Source organism: Salmo salar, chromosome ssa01 (assembly GCF_905237065.1).
Source record: "Salmo salar chromosome ssa01, Ssal_v3.1, whole genome shotgun sequence".
Classification (NCBI taxonomy): Eukaryota; Metazoa; Chordata; class Actinopteri; order Salmoniformes; family Salmonidae; genus Salmo; species Salmo salar.
The window spans coordinates 147,149,645-147,177,232 of NC_059442.1; positions in this window are offsets into that span (position 1 = coordinate 147,149,645).

The following is a 27,588-nucleotide window of genomic DNA, read 5'->3' on the forward strand; positions in this document are numbered from 1 at the left end:
TCGTCGTCACTTACTGAACACAAAAGAACAACACACTGATGAGATGAACTGTTCCCCTGAAAGAGAACGTGATGGACTAAACACACACACAGCACAACATACACCACACTTACCTGCAACACCACAAGAGCTGTTGACTGACACAGAAGCATGCTCAACATCATATCGCACAAGGTCAGGAAGAGAGGTCAAGCCCAGAGCTGTCCTCGACCTGTGAAATGTCAAAGGGTGTAGGCGGATCGCTGCCCTAAAAGCGTTCCAGACTGTAAACTTGTTATTGAAAGTTCACTTGACATGCTTTGGTATTGTATTTGTTTGAAATGTTAAGATGTCATTTCTACAGTGAAAGCTGAGTTGCTGAGAATCCCTTGTTTGAAAAGTTGGATCATTGTTTCAGAGTCTATGTTGATTCAGTTGGTGTATTATGCAATATAAATGGTTACTTACCTTGAGTTCAAACTACAGAGCATGTATCCAAAAGAAAAGCTTAGAATATGTAAAACATTTGTATTTTGTTTAAAAGAAGGGGGATGTAATATTCATATGTGAATACATACTGAATTATAATTGGATGCATTTTACCGCCGTATCATACTGTGCGGTGATTGGTTAAGACCACCCAGACGGTTAGGTCATGGGCAGTTGATCGTGGTTGGAGATAGGCTAACATGTAGTTGTAGCTAGTTAATAAAGAGTTATGTTAAGAAACATCCTGTAGTTCTGCGTTTTATTATTTTGTACAAAGTGTACAAAACAAAACAACCACCACATATTTGGACACCCCTCCTTGTACTGTAGCCCTATTGTAAATAATATAAACAGTCCTGACCAAATACTGAACAAAAATGGGAAGGAGTTAGTGCATCTCCGTCGAGCCTTAGGCCTGTACATGCTTAATGGTAGACTCAGAGGGGACTCTTTAGGTTGGTTTACTTACTGCTCAGCTCTTGGGACAAGTGTAGTCGATTATGCCATCACTGACATTGACCCCTCCTCCATTAGTGCATTCACTATCAGACCACAGACACCATTGTCAGATTACAGTCAGATCAACATGTTTCTGAAGAGATTAACCGGCAATATTCATAAAAACAGGCCAATAAAGTCTAAACAATAAAGAAGGTGTCAATTCAGCTACTCAAAACACCAATTGCATATTCCAAAAATCAGCATCGAAAGCAAATTTGAGAAAACCAAAGAAATGCAACATCAGAAACAAAAACCAAATGTTTCTGAAAATGGTTTGATAACGAATGTAAAAGAATTAGAAAACACCTAAGACAAATGTCAAATGAAAAACATAAGTAGCAAAACAACCCAGAGCTACGCTATGAATACTTTGAAACTCTGAAACAGTATAAACATACACTGAAACGCAAGAAATTGAATTACACCAACAAGACACTTGATGAAATTGAAAATGCAATTGACCAAAATCAGTTCTGCGACATGTGGAACAATTTAAGCATGACAAAGCCACAAGAATTAGCCATACAAGATGAAGGAATTTGGAAAACTTACTTTGATAATCTTTACAAAAACATCACAACAGAACCAATCAGAAATTCAAGTAAAATTGAACATCCTTGAATCAGTCGTTAAAAACAACCAAAATCCATTAGATTACCCAATAACCCAACAAGAACTAAACGAAAAGCTCAAATCTATAAAATCAAAGAAGGCTTGTGGTCTAGATAACATCAGAAATGAAATGCTGAAAAACAGCCCACCTGAGTTGCAAAATGCTGTACTTAAATTGTTCAACATGGTTTTAACTTCTGGCTGCTTACCTGATGTCTGGAACCAGGGGCTCATCTCCCCTATCCACAAAAGTGGAGACAAATCAGACCCCAATAATTACAGGGGAATTTGCGTAAACAGCAACTTGGGAAAGGTTTTCTGTAGCATTTTGAATTCAAGAATTCAAACCTTTCTTCAAGAAAAAAATTGAATAAGTAAATGTCAAATTGACTTTCTCCCCAACCATTGCACTACTGACCATATATACACCTTACACACACTAATTAATAAGCACGTCCACCAAAAAAAAGAGGGGAAAATCTTTGCTTGCTTTATTGACTTGAAAAAAGCATTTGATTCTATTTGGCACAAAGGGCTATTCTACAAAATTATCCAAAGTGGGCTTGGTGGTAAGGTGTATGACTTAATAAAATGTATGTACACAGAAAACAAGTGTGCAATAAAAATCAAAAACCAAAGAACAGAATTCCTTTCACAACGTTGAAGTGTGAGACAAGGCTGCAGTTTGAGTCCAAATCTATTCAACATTTATATCAATGAATTAGCAGACATATTGGACAATTCTCCAGCCCCAGGACTCACACTATTTGACACAGAGGTAAAATACCTGCTATATGCTGATGACGTGGTACTTATATCACCAACCAAAGAAGGTTTTCAACAGAACCTTAATATTCTAGAGCAATATTGCCATAATTGTGCCCTGACAGTAAAAAAAAAAGAAAATCATGATTTTCCCCCCAAAAAACAGATGTCAGAAACACAAATATAAATTCACCCTGAACAACACCATAATTGAACACACATAAAATTACAGATACCTTGGTCTGACCATATCTGCATTGGGAAACTTTAATATGGCAGTGAATTGTACGCAATAAAAATGAAGTTATTCAATATCAACATCCCAATTATAATTTGGACCAAAATATTTGACAGTGTAATCCAACCAATAGCTCTTTACGGAAGTGAGGTTTGGGGGCCACTCAATAAACTGGACTTTAATATGTTGGACAAACATCCATATGAAGTCCTACATGCAGAATGTCCAGAGAAATACACCAACCATATGCATGTAGGGCAGAATTGGGCCGCTTTCCAGTGGTAATGAAAATACAGAAAAGATCATACAAATTTTGGCTACATCTAAATTCAAGTCCAAATTCAAGTCTGCAATTTAAAGCACTTCAAACCCAAGAGCTGAGCCCAGAAACGAGCCCTCTTAGTCAGCTGGTGTTGGACCTAACCAACCAAGCTGACACCAGTACTGCTTCAAAAGAAAGAATTCCAATAAACAAAATCATGAACCAATCGGAGGACTCATATTTACAACATTGGAAAAACGAAACAAAATCCCAAAGCCGACTAAATTGCTATCTGACCCTAAACAGAGAATATGAATAGGCTGATTATCTCTACTCTGTCAGAGATACGAAGCAGAGACAGATCCTTACCAAGTACAGGCTGAGTGACCACCAATTGGCAATAGAAACCAGCAGACATAAAAAGACATGGCTACCCAAAGAGGAGTGTGTTTGTGGTCACTGCACGACAGGGGAAGTAGAAACAGAGATGTACTTTCTCCTTTACTGTGAGAAATATTCCTCACCGAGAGATTCATTATTCACAGAAATGACAACATTTATTCCAAATTTTAACGTATTAAACCCAGAGGAAAAACTAAAAATACTCATGGGCGAAGGAGCAATGGCTCCTCTTGCAGCCAAATATGGATTTGCCTGCCATAGCCCGAGGGACACTGAATAATAACATCTGCATAGTAAATAGTAACTTACTTATTATCAGTATCATTGTTATTACTATTATTGTTATTAGTATTATTGTTATTTCTATTATTATTGTTGTTTATCATTCCAAATAGTAGTGGTATGGGTAGTAGGGTGATGGTAATGATAGTAGTTTAATGATGGTGGTGGTAGTAGTAGTAATAATGATGATGGTAGTTGTAGTACTGATGTAATGGTGAAGATGACAGTTATTTAGCTATAAGTTAGTTATAGTTTCATTTTCCATGTTTAGCTTTTAATATTTATTACATTTCTAATACATTGTTGTTATTTTTGTATTTCATTTTGTATTATTATTTACTACCATTTTATATTATTATTATAGGTGTATGACTTAATAAAATGTATGTACACAGAAAACAAGTGTGCAATAAAAATCAAAAACCAAAGAACAGAATTCCTTTCACAACGTCGAAGTGTGAGACAAGGCTGCAGTTTGAGTCCAAATCTTTTCAACATTTATATCAATGAATTAGCAGACATATTTCTAATATATTGTTGTTATTTTTGTATTTAATTTTGTATTAGTATTTACTACCATTTTATATTATTATTATTTGTTATTGTTTATAATTTTATTACAATGTATATTGTATACATTGTTGCTTTGGCAATATTGACACAATGTTTTTCATGCAAATAAAGCAGTTTGAATTTGAATTTAGAGAGAGAGCGAGAGAGAGAGAGAGAGAGAGAGAGAGAGAGAGAATTAAAAGGAATGGCAAATGTCATCAAGTATTCAGACATATGCAGGAAAGGTGATGGGAGAAAGGACACTTCGTACAGTCAGTACCTTAGTAATTTAATTGGTCCAGACTCCTCTACTCTGTACTCATTCAAACTACTGTAGCCTATAGGCTGGACATGTAAAGTGTTGGTCCCATGTTTCATGAGCTAAAATAAAAAATCCCAGAAATGTACCATATGCACAAAAAGCTTATTTCTCTAAAATGTTGTATACATATTTCATTACGTCCCTGGTAGTGTGAATTTCTCCTTTGCCAAGATAATCCATCCACCTGGCAGGTGTGGCATATCAAAAACCATGATCATTACACAGGTGCAACTTGTGCTGGAGACAATAAAAGGCCACTCTAATATGTGCCGTTTTGTCACACAACACAATGCCACAGATGGCTTAAGTTTTGAGGGAGTGTAGAATTGCCATGCTGACTGCAGAAATATCCACCAGAGCTGTTGCCAGAGAATTGAATGTTAAATTCTCTACAATAAACCATCTCCAATGTCCATTAAGAGAATTTGGCAGTACGTCCAACCTGCCTCACAACCACAGACCACGTGTATGGTGTTGTGTGGGCGAGCAGTTTGCGGATGTCAACAATTTAAAGAGAGTGCCCTTTGGTGGCATTGTGGTTATGGTATGGGCAGGAATAAGCTAAGAACAACGAACACAATTGCATTTTAACAATGGCAATTTGAATGCACAGAGATACCGTGACGAGATCCTGAGGCCAATTGTTGTGCCATTCATCCGCCGCCATCACCTCATGTTTCAGCATGATAATGCACGGCCCCATGTCGCAAGGACCTGTACATAATTCCTGGAAGCTGAAAATGTCCCATGGCCTGCATATTCACCAGACATGTCACCACTGAACAACTTACACAGCCATTGAAGAGGAGTGGGACAACATTCCACAGGCCACAATCAATAGCCTGATCAACTCTTTGCGGAGGAGCTGTGTCGTGCTGCATTAGGCAATTTGGTGGTCACACCAGATAGTGACTGGTTTTCTGATCCACACCACAACCTTTTCTTTAAAGTATCTGTGACCAACAGATTCATATCTGTATTCCCAGTCATGTGAAATCCATAGATTAGGGCCTAATCCATTTATTTTAATTGACTGATTTCCTTATATGAACTCTAACTCAGTAAAATCTTTGAAATTGTTGCATGTTGCGTTTATATTTTTGTTCAGTATATTTAGCTGTATGAGCAGCTTGCTTGCGTCAACTCATTCAAATACCTTAATCCGAAAATAAATAGCAACACCTGAAAATCTGTCTAACCTCTGGGAATATGACCAGTTTTCTAGGAAACAATGAAGAATAAAGTGTTTCTGTATGTTGTTCTGAGTTAGTGTTTTGGATGATAAATGTGGTTAATTGGGGTTCAACCATGGAGTTGAACCCCAAACTTTCCCTCAAACTTCCTCCAGTAAGTAGCCATAGAGTTTCCTGCTGTGGCACTAATTGAGAGCAATATGCGGCTGCTTAAAGCCCTCTGAACAAACAAGTTTTCTGCACATTTGCACACGCACTCACACACACACACAACCAGCCCCTCCCACACAAGCTGAAAATCAGCAAAGCTTTTATCGGAGGCTCGCCAGCACAGGTTGCCACGCAACTCTAAACTCCCTGGGTTTGCCTCCACTTATTCCACAGCGCTACATTCGCCAATCCAGTGTGCCACCGCACCGCCTCAATTGGTTTAATTAGATCCAGGAGCCTTAACACAGGGATGAATTTCAAACAGAGCAGTGGTGCATGTACACGTATGCCAAAAATCCTGTGCGCGCCCGCTCTACCCGCCAATTAAACATTTGATAGTCATTCATCACTATTAATCGTATTCATGCCACGCACAGGGCCCAGGTCTTAAAAGTTAATTTCATATTCTCTACATTCCGCCATACGCCCATTCACATATTAATCACAGGATTTAAATCACGAGACATGATTTGTCACTAATAGACTGTACAATGCAGTTTTATCACTTTTCTTAATTTATTTTTTATCTTTCGACAGGTGCTTATAGCTGACACTGGGCTATCTAATTAATTAACTTAGTGCAGGGGAAGACATGGCAAACAGTCAACGGGCTAGCCACAGTCAGATTAATTTAACTGTTTTATTTTGATGACTGCCTGCTGAATAGGAAATACTTTTAATAGTGTAATGCTGTATCACCACAGAAAAGGCTCTGACTCTGACAGAAGGCCGCAGTATGAGGAGTTGCATATATACTGTATATTTCTCCATATACTGTGTATTACTTTTCTTAGGTTGTCAGCCTAAAGAACATCATAGAGGAATAAGGATTCTATGCATACCCTATTGCAGAACCTAAGCCTGTCTAATGCAAGAATACAGGGGTCTTTGTATTTCCTGCTTAATCCTCCGTAAGCATTTCCCTGAATCCCGGATCCTCAGGAAATTGCATCCTCTTCCTCCCTCATCCCTTTCTCAGTTGTCAAGAGGGGAGGAAGAAGGATGGAGGAGAGAAAAGAGAGAAAAAATGAGTGAATTACCGCTGAGCCGATGCTTAGTGATGCCTAAAGTCTAATTACGTTTCTGCCGCTGTTTTAATGGGGTTTACACAAGGTGCTGTGGCAACCATGTGGTTGGGACTAGGGAGGGAGAGAGAGTTGAATGTTGTGATGGGGGTTATATAGAAGTCAGGGCTGCAGAATAGGGGCCTGATTGACCACAGAATAATTATTTTTTGAAAGAAAGCAACCTGAGACAATGATAGGTAAACCCGTCCCTGGGTACAACTGGAGTAAGATGAATGGCAGTCGGGTGTAAGAGATGGGTTTGGAGGACCAGACCAGCTTAGCGCGTCAGCCGGATGGGGATGGCCAACGTTTGCCCTGGAGAACCCTGATCATGTGAAATGTGTTCTAATTACCTCACCACGCTGCTTTGATCTCAAATTTTCCCCAACATCATGTGTTCTATATAGATTCAGTTTTGATTTGAATAGCGGCTCTAATCCAGGCCAAGGCCACCCTTTCCCCAAAACCCTGTCGTGAATTGGTGTGTGAATTGGACCATTTTCCTGTCCTGTTAAGCATTCATTATGTCAGGAAAATGTATGGTGTAAAAAGTACATTATTGAATGTAGTAAAGTAAAAGTTGTCAAAATAAATAGTGAAGTACAGATGCCCCAAAAAACTACGTAAGTAGTATTTTCAAGTATTTTTACTTAAGTACTTTACACCACTGGTGGCTTGTGTACTGTGTTTTTTAAACAGATTAATCTTCTATAAGAACGCACTGTACACATCAACAAACTTCTTAACAGAGCACAGAAACATATTCAAATTCATCATCAATGTCCCTCAGTGTTAGAAAGTAAGGCCAAAAACAGGGGTTAAACACTTTGCAACAGAAGTCTAAATGTTGGTGTATGTTCGAAGTAACTAGATCTCAATTTAAAGGTGCTATCCTCAGCCAATCCTGTGGGAGCCCTAGATGAAGGAATGCAGGAAGTTCACACTTCAGTAATCGACTTGCTGGCGCTCAGATCTGGACAGGCAGACGTCTAGCGATAGCACGGGAGAGCTGACACTACTCCTAAGCTCCCCCCCTCACTCCCTCTATCTCAGTGGTAGAGGTAGAGAAAAATACAACTTTTAAGTGTGATTATCATTACATGGAGGAACTCAACACATCTTGCATCTCAAAGAGAGACCTTCAGCCTTACATGTTTCTTAATCTGATGTGTGTGTGTTTTTCTAGGAGAGCTTGGCGAGTCCAATCAAAGAGGAAGATGCTTTCTGGCTGGAATTGGAAACAGCCGCCCCATAAAACCCAATCTCTACCCTAAAAATAAGCGATAATGCTATGCTGAATAGGCTGACAAACATGGCTGACACTGAGCTAGACAGACAATAATCTGCCTGAAATTCAGTTCTCTCGGGGGGAAACAAGGAAGGAGCAAAACAAAATGATTCCTCTGTGCCCTCTCTCTTGCTTCTCCTTCTCCTCTCTCTCTCTGCCTCTCTCTCTCTTTCTCTCTCTCTCTCTCTCTCTCTCTCTCTCTCTCTCTCTCTCTCTCTCTCTCTCTCTCTCTCTCTCAGCCTGTCTCTCTGTCTCGGTCTCGAAATAAACACTAATCTGTGACCGTCTCGATTCGCTTTGGACTTATTATCGTGCGTTGACGCCGTTGCAGCAGTGTGTTAGCTCTCCGAGTCAGAGCTTAACGTATTCCTCTGGGGATTTTTCCATTTGCTGATGTTATCGCTAACAAACCCATGCAGAGCCTAACCCCCATGACCATGTTTGTTAAATGGACAGCCATTTCACTGGCCTCCTCTTTCTCTCAGATGTGAAGTTTGTCATGCGGTTGATGCAAGAAAACATAGGCAGACTGTAAAATAAGGTGAATGTAGAGTTGTGAGCAGAGAGCTGTGGAGTTGCTGCTTCATTTGATTTGCATGAGTAAGACAATGATCAAATGATGGAGAGTTCAAAGGATGAAAGACTCACTCGTCTCTCTTGGAAGAATAGACTCTCACTAAAGCTGTTTTAACAGTTTTTCTGTAAAGCTCTTCTTTTCACTCTCTCTCTTTCTTTCACCCACCCACACATGCACGTGCTCAAGCACACACACACACACACACACACACACACACACACACACACACACACACACACACACACACACACACACACACACACACAAGTACATACACATGTACAGACTCACTCTCATATACAATAAACAAACCTGGCTTATATAAAGTTAATTGAATGGAGCATTACTGCAGGCAGTTAGGTTTTGAGAGGCTGTGTCTTTGAGAGAGCTGGAGGACAAAGCCTGATTCACTGGGTTGGAGGAGGAACAGGCTCTATGGGGAGTCATTGTTTGGCCAACTCAAGGAGAACCGGACTTGAATCAGCGTCCAATAAAATAAGCTCAAATTCGGGCTTTGAAATTGCAAAGCCGTTGGTGGATTGTGTAAACACTTCAGAGCATAAGAGGGACTTAAACAGCATTATTCTGCTATTATTTCAAAGTCATTCTGTCAGACTCGCAAGTGCAAGAAAGTTCAGTGATTAAACAGACTTCCAGAAACAGTGCTGTCAGAGTGTGTGTGTGTGTGTGTGTGTGTGTGTGTGTGTGTGTGTGTGTGTGTGTGTGTGTATTCATGGTTATGTCTATCTGATGTGTGTATACACAGTATGATGTTGATGTTAGCCATAAATAAAGTATGACTCCATCTGCTCCTCAGCTGTACCAGTGCAGTTTGTAGGATACATGTCTACTACAGTACTTCATCGACTGAGAGCTACTCAATAATGCAGGACCAAATAAGACCTGGCCAACGAGCCACAGGAACTTACAAAACCCTGTGAATTACAGTGCATGTGTCCATGCTTGCGTTAAAGTGTGTGTGTGTACTGTAGATATGGGGTGTATCTGTACTTTACTTTTCTATTTATATTTTGACATCTTTTACTTTTACTTCACTACATTCCTAAAGAAAATAATGTACTTTTTACTCCATACATTTTCCCTGAGCCTCAAAAGTACTCGTTAGATTTCGAATGCTTTTCAGGAAAGGAAAATGGTCCAATTCACAGACTTATCAAGAGAACATCCCTTGTCATCCTTACTGCCGCTGATCTGGCGAACTCACTAAACACAAATGCTTCATCTGTAAATTATGTCTGAGTGTTGGAGTGTGACCCTGGCTCTCTGTAAATAAACAAAAATGTGAAAATCGTGACGTCTGGTTAGCATAATAGCATAATATAAGGAATGTGAAATGATTTTACCTTTGTTATTTTAGCAATAACATTTACTTTTGATACAACCAAATACATGTTTTTCTCACCCATCTACAGTACACACTGTGCCCCATAATGACAAAGTGAATTTATTGAAAATGAAACATCTAATTTACATAAGTATTCACACCCCTTGACAATACTTTGAAGAAGCACCTTTTGGCAGCGATGACAGCTGTGCGTCTTTCTGGGTATGTCTCTAAGAGCTTTCCACACCTGGATTGTGCAACACATGCCCATCATTATTTTCTAAATTCTTCAAGCTCTGTCAAAATGGTTGTTGATCATTGCTAGACAACCATTTTCAGGTCTTGCAATAGATTTTCAAGTAGATTTAAGTCAAACTGTAACTCGGCCACTCAAGAACATTCACTGTCTTCTTGGTAAGCAACTCCAGTGTAGATTTGGTCTTGTGTTTTAGGTTATTGCCCTGCTGAACGGTGAATTCATCTCCCAGTGTCTAGTGGAAAGCAGACTGAACCAGGTTTTCCTCTAGGGTTTTGCCTGTGCTTAGCGCCATTCCGTTTATTTTTTATCCTGAAAAACTCCCCAGTCGCCTCTCTAGGCTAGGCGGGACGAATTCGTCCCACCTACGTAACAGCCACTGCTATCCTGTGGCGCGATTTTCAAAACCTTAAAAATCCTATTACTTCAATTTCTCAAACATATGACTATTTTACAGCCATTTAAAGACAAGACTCTCGTTAATCTAACCACACTGTCCGATTTCAAAAAGGCTTTACAACGAAAGCAAAACATTAGATTATGTCAGCAGAGTACAAAGCCAGAAATAATCAGACACCCATTTTTCAAGCCAGCATATAATGTCACCAAAACCCAGAAGACAGCTAAATGCAGCACTCACCTTTGATGATCTTCATCAGATGACAACCCTAGGACATTATGTTATACAATACATGCATGTTTTGTTCAATCAAGTTCATATTTATATCAAAAACCAGCTTTTTACATTAGCATGTGACGTTCAGAACTAGCATACCCCCTGCAAACTTCCGGGAATTCGCTAACATTTTACTAAATTACTCACGATAAACGTTCACAAAAAGCATAACAATTATTTTAAGAATTATAGATACAGACCTCCTCTATGCACTCGATATGTCCGATTTTAAAATAGCTTTTTGGTGAAAGCACATTTTGCAATATTCTAAGTACATAGCCCAGGCATCACGGGCTCGCTTATTTAGACACCCGGCAAGTTTAGCACTCACCATAATCATATTTACTATTATAAAAGTTTGATTACCTTTTGTTGTCTTCGTCAGAATACACACCCAGGACTGCTACTTCAATAACAAATGTTGGTTTGGTCCAAAATAATCCATCGTTATATCCGAATAGCGACGTTTTGTTCGTATGCGTTCCAGACACTATCCGAAATAGTAAAGAAGTGTCGCGCGCATGGCGCAATTCGTGACAATAAAATTCTAAGTATTCCATTACCGTACTTCGAAGCATGTCAACCGGTGTTTAAAATCAATTTTTACGACATTTTTCTCGTAGAAAAGCGATAATATTCCGACAGGGAATCTCCTTTTCGGCAAACAGAGGAAAAAAATCCCAAAGGCGGGGGCGGTCGGGGTCACACGCATAAGCCAGTGTCCCTTGATCGGCCACTTGAGAAAGGCGATAATGTGTTTCAGCCTGGGGCTGGAATGACGACATTCTGTTTTTTCCCGGGCTCTGAGCGCCTATGGACGACGTGGGAAGTGTCACGTTAGAGCAGAGATCCTTAGTAAATGATAGAGATGGAAAACAAGTTCAACAAATGGTCAGACAGGCCACTTCCTGTAAAGGAATCTCTCAGGTTTTGACCTGCCATTTGAGTTCTGTTATACTCACAGACACCATTCAAACAGTTTTAGAAAATGTAGGGTGTTTTCTATCCATATGTAATAAGTATATGCATATTCTAGTTACTGGGTAGGAGTGGTAACCAGATTAAATCGGGTATGTTTTTTATCCAGCCGTGTCAATACTGCCCCCTATCCTAAACAGGTTAACAATTACAAGCATGCTGTTAGGGGTGTGCACGGAGGCGAAGTCAGGTGCAGGAGATCAGAGTGTAATAAACAGGCGCACTTTAATTCCGGTCCACAAAGAACAGCACATAAAAACATAAATGTGCCAAAACCACGGAATATAACAAAAGTATGGCGCCTGACAATATCCACATAACAATAAACAATTACACACAAAGACATGGAGGGGAATAGACGACTAAATACATGCAGTGTGATTATGGAATGAAAACCAGGTGTGTATGAAACAAGACAAAACAAATGGACATATAAGAAATGGAGCGGCGATGGCTAGAAAGCCGGTGACGTTGATCGCCGAACACTGCCCGGAAAAGGAGAGGAGCTGACTTCGACGGAAGTCGTGACAGTGCCCCCCCCCTTGACGCACGGCTCCAGCAGTGCGCCGACACTGGCCTCGGGGACGACCCAGAGGGCAAGGTGCAGGGTGATCCGCCCGGCGACGGTGAAACTCCCGCAGCAGTTCAGGGTCCAAAACATCCACAACCGGTACCCAGCACCTCTCCTCCGGACCGTACCCCTCCCACTCCACGAGGTACTGAAGGCCCCCTGCCCGACGCCTCGTATCCAGGATGGAACGAACGGAGTACGCCAGGGCGCCCTCAATGTCCAGAGGGGGCGGAGGGACCTCCCGCACCTCAGATTCCTGGAGTGGACCAGCCACCACCGGCCTGAGGAGAGACACACGGAACGAGGGGTTAATACGGTAATCAGAGGGAAGCTGTAATCTGTAACACACCTCGTTCACCCTCCTCAGGACTTTGAATGGCCCCACAAACCGCGGACCCAGCTTCTGGCAGGGCAGGCGGAGGGGCAGGTTTCGGGTCGAGAGCCAGTCTCACTGCGGTGACAGTCCGCGATGGTCTTTTGGCGGAGCGCGGCTCGCTGGAGGTGAACATGGGCGGCCTCCCATGTCTCCTCCGCTCGCCTGAACTAGTCGTCCACCGCAGGAGCCTCGGTCTGACCCTGATGCCACGGTGCCAGAACCAGCTGGTACCCCAATACGCACTGAAAGGGGGAGAGGTTAGTGGAGGAATGGCGAAGCGAGTTCTGCGCCATCTCGGCCCAGGGCACGAACGCCGCCCGACTCCACCGGCCGGTCCTGGCAATAGGACCGCAGAAACCTGCCCACATCCTGGTTGACTCTCTCTACCTACCCGTTACTATCGGGGTGAAAACCCGATCGAGACCCCCAGATGTTCCATGAACGCCTTCCAGACTCTCAACATGAACTGGGGACCCCGATCAGACACTATATCCTCAGGCACCGCGTAGTGCTGGAAGACGTGAGTAAACAGGGCTTCCGCAGTCTGTAGGGCCGTAGGGAGACCGGGCAGAGGGAGGAGATGACAGGACTTAGAGAAACGATCCACAACGGCCAGGATTGTAGTGTTTCCCTGTGAAAGAGGTAGATCGGTTAAAAAATCCACAAACAGGTGTGACCAAGGTCTTTGTGGAACGGGTAAGAGGTGTAGCTTACTTCTGGGCAGGTGTCTCGGAGCCTTACACTGGGCACACACCGAGCAGGAGGAAACATAAACCCTCATGTCCTTAGCCAAGGTGGGCCACCAGTACTTCCCAGTCAGACAGCGCACAGTCCGATCGATCCCCGGATGACCAGACGAGAGTGATGTGTGGGCCCAATAGATCAACAGGTCACGGACAGCAGACGGAATGTACATACGCCCGACAGGACACTGGAGGGGAGCGGGATCTGTACGCAACACCTGCTCAATGTCTGCATCCAGCTCCCACATGACCGGCGCTACCAGGCAAGAGGCCGGGAGTATGGGAGTCTGATCCATGGGCCGCTGCTCTGTGTCATACAGCCGGGACAGTGCGTCTGCCCTCATATTCTGGGAACCTGGTCTGTAGGACAGGGAAAACACAAAACGGGTAAAGAACATGGCCCACCTTGCCTGACGAGGATTCAGTCTCCTTGCTGCCCGGATGTACTCCAGGTTGCGGTGGTCAGTCCAGATGAGGAAAGGGTGTTTAGCCCCCTCAAGCCAATGTCTCCACGCCTTCAACGCTTTAACCACAGCCAACAGCTCCCGGACCCCCACACTCTTTGTTACACTCCGCTGGGTTGAGCTTCTTCGAGAAGAAAGCACAGGGGCGGAGTTTTGGTGGCGTTCCCGAGCGCTGTGAGAGCACGGCTCCTATCCCAGCCTCGGACGCGTCCACCTACACTATGAACGCCAAAGAGGGATCCGGATGGGCCAGCACGGGAGCCAAAGTAAACAGAGCTCTTAGCTGCCCAAAAGCCCTGTCCGCCTCAGCCGACCACAGCAACCGTACGGGACCCCCCTTCAGCAGTGAGGTAATGGGAGCAGCCACCTGGCCAAAACCCCGGATAAATCTCCGGTAGTAATTGGCAAACCCTAAAAATCGCTGCACCTCCTTTACCGTGGTGGGAGTTGGCCAATTACGCACGAGTGCAATGCGGTCACTCTCCATCTCCACCCCTGATGTGGAAATACGATACCCTAGGAAGGAGATGACCTGCTGAAAGAACAGGCATTTCTCGGCCATGACGTACAGGTCAGGGTCAATAAACAATTACACACAAAGACATGGAGGGGAATAGAGGACTAAATACATGCAGTGTGATTATGGAATGAAAACCAGGTGTGTATGGAACAAGACAAAACAAATGGACATGAGAAATGGAGCGGCGATGGCTAGAAAGCCGGTGACGTCGATCGCCGAACGCCGCCCGAACAAGGAGAGGAGCCGATTTCAGCGGAAGTCGTGACACATGCACTATGACATGATGCAGCTACCATTATGCTTGAAAATATGGAGAGTGGTGCTCAGTAATCTGTTCTATTGAATTTGCCCCAAACATAACACTTTGTATTCAAGACAAAAAGTGAATTGCTTTGCCAATTATTTTTTGCAGTATCGCTTTAGTGCCTTGTTGCAAACAGGATGTATGTTTTGGAGTATTTTTATTCTTCCTTCTTTTCACTCTGTTGTCATGACGTTGCCCTCTTTGGGTACAGCGAGCACTATTCCCCCCTCCCTCTGCACCATCCCCCTACCTCTGTCTCCCACACCCAGGCTGCTGTGGTCAGAGAGGTCGTACATTCCTGGAGGAGAATCCTGCCTCAGGGCCAGACAGTATAGAGAGAGTGAGTTTTCATAGAGAGAACAAAGGAATTTCTTCCATCTCACAGAACTGGAGATCTGAACAATATTTATGTTCTGGATAATGTATAAAAGATCGGTGAAAAATCCAGCTACAAACTGGTCCGTTTGGTACAATTTTGTGAAACTCATGGGAGACAATACGGCCACATTACCATAACGCTGTTTATACAATAGCCTCAGTTATGAGGCTTACATCTAATTGTTGTATAAGATGAATGAGTGAGGATGATACTATTTGTGAAGTGATGGGATGCTATGTAATGTTGTTGATGTGAGAGAATTGTATTTCTGTTTAAAGTTTCACTAAGTCATTGGCACGCCCCCAGGGGCACAGACAGGACCTGGCGTCATGACACAGCCTTTTCTATGTTCCACCTGGGTTTTCTGTCACCTGACCGAGCTTACCTCAATTTCGAGGGGGCTAAGGGTTGAGACGAGACCAGTACCTCTATCATAGAGGGAAATAAGGTTTAAGTAGATTGCTGAATCTTTTAACCATCCCACGTGGTTATACTCTTAGACTATCGATACCGACAGAATAAGAACAAGTCTTTGATATTAATTACTAGTCTGCAGCTAGGAATTCGGTATCATTGAACGCACAGACCGACAAACGCCGAAACATCTAATCTATAACGACATGAATGAATGTCACTCTGAACTATCCATTCTAACCACGACAGAGAGAGAGCGGACAAACTCTCCAACAGAAACAAACTTTTCAACAGAGATCCCGAAGACACACTGAGCGTAAATATATATGTTGATTGCAATTATTCCCGAATGAGTGAGCGTTCATGTGCAAAGGATTAGCATTTCAATTGTTATAATTATCAACTTTGTAGTGTCTCTTATCTTTCGCACCCTTATCAGTCCCTCTGTCTAACAAGCCGCCATGCCGGTTTAGCCCACTAGGGCACATTCCCCTATCATTTCTTTGTAACCATATCTACTTTGTTTGTTTGTGTTATGCATTTCTGTGAGTACTTAGTTAAGACAATTGATGTATGGATGACTCATAGTGAAGACAGGGTTCGTGCAGATAACCAACAATTTACGATGTTTGGAATGAGACTAACGTGAGGTAAAGAATAATTCGTTAATCAGAAGACTAAGTGATCAAATATTAAAATATCTGAAGTTATATTAGGAAAATTATAACTTTGTAATATGAATACTTTCCTTGGTGCCCCGACTTCCTAGTTAATTACAGTTACATGATTAACCTCTATGGGCTAGGTGGGACGCTAGCGTGCCACCCGTGGTGCACTCCATCAACAGCAGGTGCATTTCAAGAGCGGCAAATTTGAATCCAAATAAATGTCAAAATTCAAATTTTTCAAAAATACAACTATTTTACACCATTTGAAAGATAAACATCTCCTTAATCTAACCACGTTTTACGATTTCAAAAAGGTTTTACGGCGAAAGCATAAATTTAGAGTATGTTAGGACAGTACATTTACAAGAGTTGTGTGTAATGTTTTGTCAAGTCAAAGACAGGGTCACCAAAACCATAAAACCAGCTAAAATGATGCACTAACCTTTTACAATCTCCATCAGATGACACTCCTAGGACATTATGTTAGACAATGCATGCATTTTTAGTTCTATCAAGTTCATATTTATATCCAAAAACAGCGTTTTACTATGGCATTGATGTTGAGGAAATCGTTTCCCTCCAATAACCGGCAGTCAAGTCAGCGTCACAAATTAAATAATTAAAATTAGAAAACATTGGTAAAATATTATATTGTCATTTAAAGAATTATAGATTTACATCTCTTGAACGCAATCAACTTGCCAGATTTAAAAATAACCTTACTGGGAAATCACACTTTGCAATAATCTGAGCACTGCGCCCAGAAAAATACGCGTTGCGATACAGACTAGACGTCATGTTGGGGAGATCTAAAATCGAAAATACTATGTAAATAATCCATTACCTTTGATTCTCTCCATCAGATGTCACTTCCAGGTATCACAGGTCCATAACGAATGTAGTTTTGTTCAAAAAAGCTCATCATTTATGTCCAAAAATCTCCGTCTTGTTAGCACATGATCTAAGCCAGCCGGACTTCTCGTCATGAACGAGGGGAAAAAATATATTTACGTTCGTTCAAACATGTCAAACGTTGTATAGCATAAATCATTAGGGCCTTTTTTAACCAGAACATGAATAATATTCAAGGAGAACGAATGCATACTCTTTTATAACGTATTGGAACGAGGGTACCCAACATGAACTCGCGCGCCAGGTGTCTAATGGGACATCATCGTTCCATGGCTCTTGTTCGGTCAGATCTCCCTCCAGAAGACTCAAAACACTTTGTAAAGGCTGGTGACATCTAGTGGAAGCAATAGGAAGTGCCAAAATATTCCTCAGCCCCTGTGTTTTTCAATGGGATAGGTTTAAAGTCAATACAACACATCAGGTATCCACTTCCTGTCAGAAAATGTCTCAGGGTTTTGCCTGCCAAATGAGTTCTGTTATACTCACAGACACCATTCAAACAGTTTTAGAAACTTTAGAGTGTTTTCTATCCATATATAATAAGTATATGCATATTCTAGTTACTGGGTAGGATTAGTAACCAGATTAAATCGGGTACATTTTTTTATCCAGACGTGCAAATGCTGCCCCCTAGCCCTAACAGGTTAAGTAGTTTAATCACGTAATAATAATTACAGAGAATTTTTTATAAAGATTAATCTTCAGTTTAATGATGCCAAAGACACAACACTGTCATTTAGGTTAGTACTGTGGAGTTACTACGATGTTGTTGATCCATCCTCAGTTTTCTCCTATCAAAGCTATTTAACTCTGTAACTGTTTTAAAGTCACCACTGGCCTCATAGTGAAATACCTGAGCGGTTTCTTTCCTCTCCAGCAACTGAGTTATGAAGGACTCCTGTATCTTTGTGGTGACTGGGTGTATTGATACACCAACGTGTAATTAATAACTTCACCATGCTCAAAGGGATATTAAGTGTCTGCTTTTTTATTTATACCCATCTACCAATAGGTGCCCTTCTGTGCCAGGCATTGGAAAACCTCTCTGGTCTTTGTGGTTGAATCTGTGTTTGAAATCCACTGCTTGACTGAGAGACCTTACAGATAATTTTATGTATGGGGTAAAGAGACGAGGTTATCATAAAAAAATATATTTTAATACTATTTTAACACACAGAGTGAGTCCATGCAACATATTATGTGACTTATTAAGCACATTTTTGCTCCTGAACTTGCAGTATTTAAGCTTGCTATATGAAATGGTTGAATACTTATCGACTCAAGACATTTCAGCTATAAATTTGTAATTCATTTGTGAAACAATTCTAAAAATATAATTCCAATTTGACATTATGGGGTATTACACTTCATGACCAAACGTATGTGGACACTTGCTCGTCGAACATCTCATTCCAAAATCATGGGCATTCATATGGAGTTGATCCCCACTTTGCTGCTATAACAGCCTTCGCTCTTCTGGGAAGGCTTTCCACTAGATGTTGGAACATTGCGGCGGGGACTTGCTTCAATTCAGCATGACAAAGGTCCTTCCCCAAACTGTTGCCACAAAGTTGGACGCACAGAATCGTCTGGAATGTCATTGTACGCTATAGTGTTAAGATTTCCCTTCACTGGAAGTAAGGGTCCTAGCACGAACCCTTAAGAACAGCCTCAGACCATTATTCCTCTTTCACCAAACTTTATAGCTGGCACTATGCATTCGGGCAGGTAGCGTTCTCCTTGCATTCGCCAAACCCAGATTAGTCCGTTGGACTGCCAGAGAACACATTTCCACTGCTCCAGAGTCCAATGGCGGCGAGCTTTCCACCAATCCAGCCGATGCTTGGCATTGCGCATGGTGATCTTAGGCTTGTGTGCAACTGCTCGCCATGGAAACCAATTTCATGAAGCTCCCGATGAACAGTTCTTGTGTTGATGTTGCTTCCAGAGGCAGATTTTTACTCGCTCCCCGCTTCAGCACTCAGTGGTACCGTTCTGTGAGATTGTGTGGCCTACCACTTCGCGGCGGAGCCGTTGTTGCTCCTAGACGTTTCCACTTCACGATAACACTTACCGGGGCAGCTCTAGCAGGGCAGAAATTTGACTTGTTGGAAAGGTGGCATCCTATGACAGGGCTACGTTGAAAGTAACTGAGCTCTTCAGTAAGGCCATTCTATTGCCAATGTTTAGTTATGGAGATTGCATGGCTGTGTGCTCGATTTTATACACTTGTCAGCAACGGGTGTGGCTGAAATAGCCAAATCCACTAATTTGAAGGGATGTCCACATACTTTGTATTTATAGTGTATTTGTAGACCACTGACAAAAAAATCTCTATTTAATCCATTTAAAATGCAGGCTGTTACACCATTTTTTTTTGTTGAAAAAGTCAAGGGGTGTAAATACTTTCTGAACGCACTGGATGTACGTATTTGTGCTGGGCTAGAAACATCTGTCATTAAGTAAAGCCCACTCTAACTGGCCTGTTACACCAGACGCCCAATGTTTGCAGTGTGTAAAACCAGGCCACAGAGCTGAAGCCTAGGCATTAGTTGAGGGCTCTAACATAAGTCTTCAAGTCACAGGCAAAATAACGAATCCAAAGCGACTTACACTCTGGACGCATGGCCATAAGTCGATTTGGATATAAAACGTTTGCTAAATGGCATATACTGTATATACAGTCAGGTCCAGAATTATTGGCACCCTCTGAGCAAAAAAGACTGTGCTACAGTATATTGCATTCTCAAAAAAATTGAAAATTATATTAATTTATACTAATACAATTGCTCAGAGAAATGTTGTTTAACAAGTAATACAAAAAAAATATTAACAGCCCTGTTTTCAGTACTTTTGACGCCTATTTATTTGAGTTTTTTAGATTTTTACAAAATGTCTTTCGCTGAGCAATTGTATAGAATTTTTTTCTCATCTGTATCAAGGGTGCCAATAAAAGACCTGACTGTATGTTATATATTATATTACATACGTACATTTCCCATCCATATCCCGGTTTATACATTCTCACCGGTTTATACATTCTCTTAGCTGATGATGTCGCAGTCTGAGAGTGAAACCCTACAACAGCCATGTACAGTAATTGCAAACCCGTGACCAAACACCAGGACTGTTATTTCTGCAGAGTGTGACAAAGCTCTATTGTAAATGTATATGTTATTACTTTCTCTGCTGTGTCTTCGCATAAGTTGTTAAGGGTCACCAATATCATGTAACTCCTGGAGACAAATGCTGAATGATATTACCTCTAGTACCTCTGAGTACATCTGCATGTACCATAGAGATCTGTGTTTTTGTCTCATAGTCTTAGGCTGGGTTTGACACTTACACTAAGAAGTCTGTTCGATTTGCAGAGCAGCATGTCTTGGATGGAGTTGACACTTCCACGTAATACAGCAGTGTCTGTGTGCAACTCTCTGCAATAGTGCATCTACTGTACACTGAGTGTACAAAACATTGACACCTGCTCTTTCCATGACATAGACTGACCAGGTGAATCCAGGTGAAAGCTATGATTCCTTATTGATGTCACTTGTAAAATCCACTTCAATCAGTATAGATGAAGGGGAGGAGACAGGTTAAAGAAGGATTTTTAAGCCTTGAGACATGGATTGTGTATGTGTGCCATTCAGAGGGTGAATGGGCAAGACAAAATATGTAAGTGCCTTTGAACAGGGTATTGTAGTTTGTGCCAGGCGCACCAGTTTGTGTCATGAACTGCAACTCGGCTGGGTTTTTCACACTCAGCAGCTTCCCGTGTGTATCAAGAATGGTCCACCACCCAAATGACATCCAGCCAACTTGACACAACTGTGGGAGGCATTGGAGTCAACATGAAAAGCTTTAGATGCCTCGACGAATTGAGGATGTTCTGAGGGCAGAAGTGTGTGTGTGTGGGTGTGGGGGGGGGGTTCCTTAATATTTTGTACACTCAGCGTAGCCAGTAACAAACATGTAGGCCTAAGGCCTGAGACTGCATGTATTCCTGTACTGTAACTACAATGGGATCATCATGCAGTTCTGCCCTCCCCTACATTTCATCTTTACTGATCCTGGTTCTGCCACAAGTCATTACATTGCCCAGATGTCTGGTGTGTGTTTGCAGGTTTCAAGAGGTTTGTTGTTGTTGTAGTATGTCATGTATTCATTTCAGTGGGTGTGTTTTGGGTGTGTGTGGTGCAAGTGTGAACTTTTGACACTGTGATGGCAACTTCAGTGTGTGTATGTGCATGTCTGAGTACATGCATGCGTGTGACTGTGTGAGAGAACATGCTAATGTATAGAATAAATCAGCAACATCTCGGAGGCCATCTCTTCATACTGTATCTGGTGAGAACTGGAGGTTGTTACAGCCTTCTAATGAATCTCCATCACACTGCCGTTCACTCAGAATCACTGAGAGTTACTGATCTAAAGAACTGAAAACTCCACAAACAGAGGGTCAGAAAATGGTAAATGATTTAAGTGTGGGTCCAAAATGTTAAATAATTGGTCTTGGAAAGGAATTTATAAAGAGAACTTATTATGTTTATCTGATCAAATGTATCAAAGATAGTATTTCAGAGTGATTGGTGGAGTAATGGTAGATGCACCAGACAACATGTGAATACATATAGCATAAAGCCACAGAAAAAGAAATACAAAATTCTCAGTTATCTCCTATGTACATGTATATTGTTGTAATAAATAGCTTCTTATTCAAGAGAGTGAAGGAATGAATCTCCCTCTGTGATCCCATCTCAGATCATCAAGGTATTCCGATGATATCCTCCCCTTGGAATAAGTGGTGTCGTGGCTTCTCAGTTTAGCTATGGTAATAAGTTCTGATTCTTCTCAGGTTTCTCCCACCACACAGGGGATGATTCTAAAGATGTCCATGTAACAATTCATCATTTTGTTCCATTTTCACTCACCAAGCAGCTATTGCAAAAGCGGCGAGATTAAACGAGGAAGAGAGGGAAGGAAAAAATGGAAAACAACAGAATGTTTCTTATCGTAGTCTTTGATCTAGGTTTTGCTTGATGACACAAATTATTAAAAGCGTTACAAATGAAGAGAGATGGAGTTCCCCTTTAAGCGGCTTTAGCCCAACTAGCAGCTTCCCTGTGTTCTCTACTCAGGGCTCTCGTTTAGAATAGAAGACACACCAACTGTCTTCTTCCTCTCTCTTTTCTCAAACCCCCTTATCATCTCACACCTTGTCATGCCAGTGCTGATAAAGTGATGCACCAGTCAAACACAAGGGCATAACACATACAGTGTCTTGCAAAATTATTCAGACGCTTTGAATTTCTTCACCTTTTATTGTGTTACACAGTGGGATTAAAATGTATTTTTTTTAAATAGTCAACAATAGATTGTCAACAATCTACACAAAATACTCTGTGATGTCAAAATGGAGCAAATATTTTTTTTTTAAAGTAGTCAGCTCCCTGAGTCAATACATGTTAGAAACAACTTTGGCATTGATTACAGCTGTTAGTCTTATTGGGTTAGTCTTTAAGAGCTTTCCATACATGGATTGTGCAATTTTTGCCCATTACTCTTTTCAAAATTCTTCAAGCTCTGTCAAGATGTTGGGGATCATAGCTGGACAGCAGTTTTCAAGTCTTGTCATAGATTTTCGAGCGGATTTAAGTCAAAAATGTAACATGGAAACTCAGGAACATTCACTGTATTTTTGGTAAGCAACTCCAGTGTAGATGTGGCCTTATGTTGCAGGTTATTGTCCTGCTGAAAGATGAATTCCTCTCCCAGTTTCTTTTGGAAAGCAGACTGAAGCAGGTTTTGCTCTAGGAGTTTGCCTGTGCTTAGCTCTATCCCGTTTCTTTTTATCCTGAAAAACTCCCCAGTATTTGCAGATGTCAAGCATACCCATACCATGATGCAGCCACTACCATGCTTGAAAATGATGAGGCAGTTTCTCAGTGATGTGTTATGTTGGATTTGCCCCAAACATAAGGGTTGCATTTAGGCCAAAAAGTGTATTCCTTTGCTGTGGTTTTTTTCAGAATAACTTTAGTGCCTTGTTGCATACAAGATGCATGTTTTGGAATATTTTATATTCTGCATATTTGTATTCTTCTTTTAACTCTGTCATTTAAGTCATTATTGTGGAGTCACTACAATATTGTTGATCCAGCCTCAGTTCTCCCATCACAGCCATTGAACTATGTAGCTGTTTTAAAATCAACAATGGCCTCAGGGTAACATCCCTGAGCAGTTCCATTCCTATCCTGCAGCTCAGTTCGGAAGGATGACTGTACCTTTGATGTGTCTGGGTGGTTTAATACATAATCCACAGCATAATTATTAACTTGAACATGCTTAAAGATATATTCTATGTCTGATTTGTTATTGTTACCCATCTAACACTGCCCTTCTTCATAAGGCTTTCGAAAAGCTCCCTGGTCTTTGTAGTTTAATCTGTGCTTGAAATTCAGTACTTGTATCATGAAACAAGGCGAGATCCAGATGCAGACACAGGAGGCAGATGGTTGGAGTCTTACAATGTTTATTAATCCAAAAGGAGTAGGCAAGAGAATGGTCGTGGACAGGCAAAAGGTCAAAACCAGATCAGAGTCCAGGAGGTACAGAGTGGCAGACAGGCTCCTGGTCAAGGCAGGCAGGCGGGTACAGAGTCCCGAAACAGGCAAGGAAGGGTCAAAACCGGGAGGACTAGAAAAAGGAGAATAGCAAAAAGCAGGAGAACGGGAAAAACTCTGGTTGACTTGGAAAACACAGGGATAAATACACTGGGGAAAATAAGCGACACCTGGAGGGTGTGGAGACAATCACAGGGACAGGTGAAACAGATCAGGGCGTGACAACTTGACTGAAGGACCTTACAAATGTTGCATGTATGGGGGACAGAGGAAGGGTTAGTCATTCAAAAATCATGTCAAGCCCTATTATTTCACACAGTGAGTCCATGTAACTTATTTTGTGATTTGTTATGCCAAATTTTAGTCCTGAACTAATTCAGGCTTGCCCGAACAAAGGGTCTGAATCCTGATTGAACGACTACATAATAAAACATGTTTAAAACGTTTTAAGTTTAATCCCACTTTGTAACACAATCAAATTTGAAAAAAATCGAAGGGGTCTGAATACTTTTGCAAGGCACTGTACTTATGCACACACACACACAAGCACAAAACATGCATACACAGGCACACACAGCACACACGCAAACGCACACACACAAACTTCCAACGCCACACATCAGGAAGAGGAGCGTCTGACATTTTTATGGCTGTTTGACAGTGTCTGTGAGGGGGATCCATCATTGTTTGTCTTCAGCTGAAATACTGAGATGATGGATGGATCTACTAGGTTTATTTAGGCCTCAATCCCTTTCTGACTGACTGGCTGGCTGACTGGCTATCTTCTGACTGACTGACTGACTGACTGACTGACTGACTGACTGACTGACTGACTGACTGACTGACTGACTGACTGACTGAGTGAGTGAACAAGGGAGCGTTTACCTCGAGGTAGTGGGGGGAAGATGCACTCTTACTCTCCTGCTCCTCCAGAGTAAAGTTCATCCATCACTCCAGGTTAGTCAGGTAAGTGTCTCTCTAAAGACCATCTGTCATGCTTTATTTCATAACAAATGAATGTGAAGGTTTAGTTGTATCTCTCTTGAGCTTACCTTACCTTACCGGTAACACATCTACCTAAACACCATGCATATCCATGGGGGAACAGTTCACAGAAAAATATAGCACCAAATCAACATAGCTAATGTCCACAGTGTCTTTACATACAATTCCGAACAACAATGTTTCATTGACATTGAGATCAAATTCCATTCATCGTTACTATACAAGGACAAACCAAAATCAATTAAAGTCCCTCATTTTCTCTCGTCTACTATCTTCCTGCACTTCAGCAGCCTGGTCTGGAGTTTGGTAGGTATATTTCTTTAATCGGCCATGGAAATGAAAAATATTTTTCTCCAATAGAGAATATGGAATTCCTACAAAAGGAAATGTAATTAACACACACGCAGGGAAAATCACAAATGTAGTCCTGATTGTGTACAGTGAAAAAGTAGATTTGTGGTAATGGTTGGAAGGAAAAGAAAATCCCTCAAGCAAAAAATCTCTCACCATGTAAATGATAAAATGATTGCCAATATTGAAGCACGCCTTCAGCACTGCCTTAATGTAAACTGACTAAGGTACAATTTGGTTGGAATTGCCTGTGCGTTCTGTAATTTACATATGCATAACCTGCAATCCATGAATTTGTAGAGCAAGTTTGACAATAATATGCAATTGTTACAGTTACAATTTTCCTGTTACTATTACTCACTCTCTCGGTCTCATTTGATCTGTAGAAACAAACGCAACGGAGCAGAGATTCAACCAATCTCTTCATTGTCACAGATTATAATGCAATTTACAGATGCAATCTGCAGACTGATGTATTTCAATATGATTCCCCCTCCTCCCTTGAGCTGTACTCTGCAGCACAATTTACACGCTTGAGCTGTTACCACGGACCATGGGCTCTAGCAGGTTGCTGTTCGTTAAAGGTCTACCTGAGTTCAAACTGCTGTTGACACTGCATGGACACTGAGCCCTAGCACTGGCTGCTGGTGACAACTCACTTTTAACAAGCTGCTTCCTGCCCTCAAATAAAGGCTGAGCCTGTTGCTATGAGACCATTTCACTTTTGCATTTTCATTCTCAGAAAAGAAGATAAAGAGCTTTCGGTTAGAACTTTCACACACCACGAGACTATTCTATTGTGTGAAGGCTATTCTCCTAGTAACGTAAAACATACCAACTACTGTATAGCAGGCAACCGAACACCTGATAGAGTTGACATTTTTGTTATTTAACCTTTATTTTATCAGGGAGTCATACTGAGACCAGGTTCTCTTTTACAGATGAGCCCTGAATTTCATATATTACAGAAAATACATATATCAAAATATAAATACAAGCAGATAGAAAAACACGGTCTAAAAAACAAACACATTCATCAGTAATAAGGTTTGGACAAACACTACCGCTCAAAGGTTTGGGGTCCTTGTCCTCTTGCTCAGTTGTGCACCGGGGTTTCCCACTCCTCTTTCTATTCTGGTTAGAGCCAGTTTGCGCTGTTCTGTGAAGGGAGTAGTACACAGCATTGTATGACATCTTCTGTTTCTTGGCAATTTCTCGCATGGAATAGACTTAATTTCTCAGAACAAGAACTGACTGACGAGTTTCAGAAGAAAGTCATTTGTTTCTGGCCATTTTGAGCCTGTAATAAAACCCACAAATGCTGATGCTCCAGAAACTCAACTAGTCTAAAGAAGGCCAGTTTTATTACTTCTTTAATCAGGACAACAGTTTTCACCTGTGCTAACATAATTGCAAAAGGGTTTTCTAATGATCAATTCGCCTTTTAAAATTATAAACTTGGATTAGGTAACACAACATGCCATTGGAACACAGGAGTGATGGTTGCTGATAATGGGCCTCTGTACGCCTATGTAGATATTCCATAAAAAACTGCCATTTCCAGCTACAATAGTCATTTACAACATTAACAATGTCTAAACTGTATTTCTGATCAATTTGATGTTATTTTAATGGACAAAAAAAAATGATTTTCTTTCAAAAACAAGGACATTTCTAAGTGACCCCAAACTTTTGAAAGGTTGTGTATATGGAGAGTTATCTTCTAGGTGCTATCGCTATCTCTATCACCAATGATTGTATTCAGACCTAGGTCATTTCACATGCCCCCTATACAGTAGGAGGTTGCTATGAAGTCCCAGTGTGAAACAGCATCTCGGAGGCCATTATCTATCTCCAAAGTCCAGCCAATGACAGGGACTATTATTGGAGTATCATGTTAAGGAAGAGTAACGATGATTGGACAGTGGTAACTAGTCTATGTCAATAAGAAGACGGGCTGGAGAGAGGCTCAAGGACGTCAGTAATTAGGTTTACAAGTAGAGAGGACCCTTGTTGTTATCCTAAAGATTCCTCACTTGAGAAGTGTAAATCACTCTTTTATGTCAATAGTAAATTAGCATAAACATGTATTTATGCAGTTAACAGGTTTAAACAGGTTGAAAATGTCAAAGTGATCATCAGAACAGGTTTTGGTGGGGGTGGGGAGTTAAGTACAGTCCCTCTTTACTTCTCAATCTTGGCCTATTCTCTGTGTAACAGTATAGCTTACATACTCGTTGACTAGCAGCAAAACAGACCAATGC